Raw genomic sequence first — 5,086 nt, forward strand, 5'->3', positions numbered from 1 at the left:
TAGGCTAGCCACACCAGTCAGATTCCTCCTCTTCCACATTTTCCTTAGATTCAGCTTCAGAGTCCATTTCCTTGCCAATGAATGCCCAGGCCTTCTTGGAACTGCTCTTCTTGTGAGATGAAGACTTTGAGGATTTTGATGATGAAGACTTTGAAGATTTCTTCTTCTTCTTTGAGCCATCAGAATCGTCATCTTTGTACTTCTTCTTCTTTGATTCCTTTTCCCACAGAGGACAATCAGACATGTAGTGATCAGGTTTCTTGCATTTGTGGCAAGTTCTCTTTTTGTAGTCACGGGACGAGGAATCATCATTTCTTGAAGACTTTCCAAAACAGCCGCGACGAGAGAACTTCTGGAATTTCCTCACGAGCATTGCTAGCTCCTGGCTCAATTCTTCACGATCACCAAGGCTGCTACCAGAATCCTTAGCTTCAGACTCAGATACTGCCTTGGCTTCCAGTGCACGTGATCTTTCGTAGCTCGGTCCATAGAGATCTCTCTTCTCAGCAAGCTGTAACTCATGAGTATTTAGCCTCTCGAGGATATCAGCGGGATCAAGTGACTTGTAATCAGCTCATTCTTGAATCATCAGTGCGAGGGTATCAAATGAGGTGTCAAGTGATTTCAGCAATTTCTTCACCACCTCATGATCGGTGATATCAGTGACACCAAGTGCTTGAAGCTCATTTGAGATGTCAGTGAGGCGGTCAAAGGTTTGCTGAACATTTTCGTTGTCGAGTCTTTTGAAGCGGTTGAAGAGATTGCGAAGAACATCAACTCGGGAGTCACGTTGAGTTGAGACTCCTTCGTTGACCTTGGACAGCCTGTCCCAAATAAGCTTAGTAGTTTCTAGTGCACTCACTCTGCCGTACTGACCTTTGCTCAGATGGCCGCATATGATATTCTTCGCTTGAGAATCGAGTTGCTTGAATCTCTTCATATCAGTAGCATTCAGAGACGGAGTGACTGAGGGAACGTCATTTTCCACAACGTACCAGAGATCATTATCAATTGCCTCAAGATGCATACGCATCTTGTTCTTCCAGTACGGGTAGTCCGTCCCATCAGAGGTAGGACACCCAGCCGAGACCTTGATCATACCTGCAGTCAACATAACTAAAATTCCAGGCGGTTAAACCAAAATCACACAGAACAAGGGAGTACCTCACTCTGATACCAATTGAAAGTGCGTTACGTCGACTAGAGGGGGGGTGAATAGGCGATTTTTATGAATTCTTCACTGAGGAATTTCAGGGTGAGGAAATTCCTAAGCGAAGAACTACTTGCAGCGGAATAAGTACTCAGGTATAAGCATAACAGAGTAACAACATAGTCATCATGATGAAATAAAAGACAAACACAGAGTACAGAAAGCGTAAACACAGGATAAGCAGGACGAAGACAAAACAGACTGAAGAAATAGGATTGAGGAATTAGAGAAAGTCTTCAGTCAAAGTCTTCAAATAGTAATGATCAGGTTCATCAACACATAACTGAGGAAATGAAAGGGTTGAGGAAATAGAACCAGTTGGCTTGGTGAAGACAATGATTTGGTAGACCAGTTCCAACTGCTGTGACAATTGTACGTCTAGTTAGAGCGGCTGAGTATTTAAACTCGAGGACACACAGTCCCGGACACACAGTCCTCGTCGTATTCTCCTTGAGCTAAGATCACACAGACCTCGCCCAACAGTAGAGGTAAGTCTTCACAGGTGACTTCCAAACCTTCACAGACTTGGTCACTCGGCAATCCACAATTCCTCTTGGATGCTCAGACCATGACGCCTAACCGTCTGGAGGATACACAGTCCTCAAAGGTAACAAGCGTTGGTTCCACACAGGAACAATCTCTTCAGTGATGCTCAATCACTTTGGGGTTTGTAGGTTTGGGTTTTCCTCGCTTGATGATTTTCGCTCAAAGTCCTCGGAGGATGGGATGCTCTCAAATGGCAAGTATCAATTTCTCTCGGAGCAGCCAACCAACTAGTGGTCGTAGGGGGCGGCTATTTATAGCCTAGGGAGCAGCCTGACATGATGAGACATAAATGCCCTTGTCTGATATGACCGTTAGGTGGAAGGATATTTTGGATAGCTGGCGCGTGGCACAACAACGGTCAGATTTGAGGTTCGAATTCCTCAGGGCTATCATGTTCCTCACTGTGTAGGCAATCCGCACTGGCGAATTCCTAACTCCTCAGTGAGAACAAATTCCTCGGCGACCAGAAGATCTTCGTCTTTGTCACTGAAGAAATTGACTGAACTGATTGAGATTTTCAATGGATTCACCGGATCTCAGACGAACGCTGAATAAGGGTCTCGCCATCCCAGAGGAGTGGGATCGAGTTATGCCGCCGATGGCCGTTAGCAATAGCCTGGAAGTACGCAGTGTTGGCATCACCCTTTAGGACCCACTTTTGGGCCCCACGGAGGCGCCAATAAGCCTCCTCGTTTGTGTAGATGACCGAGAGTTGGTCCTCGAGGTCATAACGGAGAATCTATTCGTTAGGAGCGAGGCCCACCGACTCTGCGCGGACATCCAAGGCCCGAATGGAACTGAGAATAGATTTTTTGCGCCCACGTAGGTCGCGGCCGAGGTTAGCGCCCCACCCCTTCATAATCTGCCAAGAGCGTTTGGCACAGAAGTGCCAGTCGTCCACCGCGGACATGCCACGGTGGGGGGCAAGCCGCGAGTCCTCCCATCGACCGTGGACGGCCTCGGTGAAACCATTCTGCTAGAGCCATAATGTTTCAACCCAAAATCTAGGAGGGGGAGGACGATCATTCTCAGAGGAGAGAAGAATCGGGATGTGGTCGGAGCCAATACGAGTGATGGCTCGGAGCGAGGCAAGGGAAGAGTGCAACTCCCATTCAGGTGAGACAAGGACTCGGTCGAGGACAGAGCGGGTGGGGTTCGCTTGGCGGCTGGTCCAGGTATATCTGGCACCAACCCTGGCAAGCTCGCGAAGACCAAGGTCAGCAATGTAGTCGTTGAACATTTGCATCCAAGCAAAATTGACCCGGTTGTTATTCTTATCCTCCGCAAAGCGGAGGAGGTTGAAGTCGCCCACGACAACCGGGAAGGGGGCGGCCGATACCTTCCTCATAAGTTCCTCGAGGAAGGAGGCAGACCGACTATGGTCTGCCGAACCGTGGACAATAGTAATCTCCCACTTGAGATCTATTGATCATTCATAAAGCTCCATGCTAACAAAGAATTCGCCCCTGTCCATCCCCCCACCTCGAAGTTGGCATCCTTGACACCTAATAGGATGCCACCTGAGTGGCCTGCAATCCCACTAGAAGGGAGCCAGTGCCACACAAACAGGTGGGGGCTAAGCTGCTCAATCTTGGAAAAGGAGAACTCAGTGCGCATGGTTTCCTGGATGGCTACGATGTCAATGTGTTCGTCTCACATGTATTCGATGAGTTGGCGGCAGCGGCCATCATGGCCGAAGCCACGGATGTTCCAGAAGTGGGTTCACATCTAAGGGGCCATCTGGGGGCTGCTTGACCCCAAGACACGAGAGGCGCTCACCGCGCGAAGGGATGTCGTCCGTGAGCGGGTGCGGCCACGGAGTTCAGAGTCTCCAAGCAGAAGGCGACGACCAGGCCTACTTTGTCGGGTAGGTGGATCAGCGTCTGTGGAGGGAGCCGGGGTCGGGGGGTTAGGCAGACGAGCGCGGGCCTCGGCTAGCCTACCGTCCAGGATCTCACGGGCCCGGATGGCCTCGATCTGGACAAGGGGGGAGAGACCTCGCCCCAAAAACTATTGCAGCGTCCGCTGCAACTTTCGCAAGCTATCCGAGCGGGGACGCCTCAAGGGCCGAGAACGAGCAAGTGGAAGAGCTAGCAGTGATGTCAGTGGTACCTGTCTCGAGGTTGCGAGCCACAGCCCGGCGCTCCGCTCGCTCAAGGATGGGAAGGGTCGGGCTGCTATCCGCCCGAGCCGCGTCCAGCCGAGCGCTGCGGCGGGAGGCCATCACCGGGGACGAGGACGAGCGGCCCCGCCTGGAGTAGGCGGCCGGCCGCGGGGGAGGGGAGGGGGAGGGGTGGGAGGCCACCGGGGTGGTCACCAACTCTGACTTAACCGCAGCGCCACCGTCAGGGAAGCCGGGAGCAGGGACAACTTGGCACAATCGATGGAGAGGCCTACGCCAGGAGGACGACGTGGCTGGGGGGACTGCACTGAGGGTGCAGGAGGCAGGAATGGCCCGGCAGCAAGAGCAACCAGGAGGAGGCCACGAGGGGGAGAGCGCAGCAGCAGGGAGGTGGACGCTAACACCGTCGACAGGGGAGGGAGGGCCACCGAGAGGAGGGGGGCTCGGGCGCGTCACCAAGCGCCGCAACCCCACCCACCGCGGGTGGGCCGGCCACGCTGGGCATCGGGTCGGAGGACAGGGGGAGCCCGGAAGCTGCCAGCGACTCAGGGGGTCGCCTGCAGGGGGCCGGCAGGGAAGCGGGGGAAGGAGGCCAGGAAGACGACAAGCCCCACGCTGGAATCCGCACTCCCCTCAGAAGCCCCAGCCAAGCATCCCGGCGAGAGAGACGGGGGTGCCGACTCTGTGGCACCGGGCCCATCTCGGCCTGCCTGCCATGCCCCCCAAAGGAAGGAGCAAGAGGCTCGAGGGAGGGGAGCGGGAGTGGGTGTCGTCTGAGCCCTCGTCGTCATCGGAGCGGTGGGAACGGGGGTGGTGGCGACCGTGGTAGTCCCCTGAGGTGCCCAGGTTGCTAAGCGGGGGCACCCCACGTGGTTGGGCAGCTCGGGGCCGGTCCGGAGGTCGAAGCCCTGGTCGTTGAAGAAGACCCGGACTGTAGCGCGGAGCTTGGAGGAGTCCAGGCATTTGACCTTGACCCGGACCTCCTCCTCTTGCAGAGGGAGAGCTCGTCCACCACCACCATCTTGCCAAGGATCCGCGACAGCTGGTGGATGACGGCTTCAGACCTAGCGATGTCCAGGAGACCAGCGATAAGAATCCAAGCCGTGTACAGGACAACCACCGCCATCGGGTCGAGGAACGGCTCGGTGATGTCGACGACGAGCTGGTTGAGGGCGAGGGTGATCTGGCCATTGCGGGTGGCATATTCG

The sequence above is a fragment of the Triticum aestivum genome, chromosome 4B (genome assembly GCF_018294505.1).
Source record: "Triticum aestivum cultivar Chinese Spring chromosome 4B, IWGSC CS RefSeq v2.1, whole genome shotgun sequence".
Taxonomy (NCBI): domain Eukaryota; kingdom Viridiplantae; phylum Streptophyta; class Magnoliopsida; order Poales; family Poaceae; genus Triticum; species Triticum aestivum.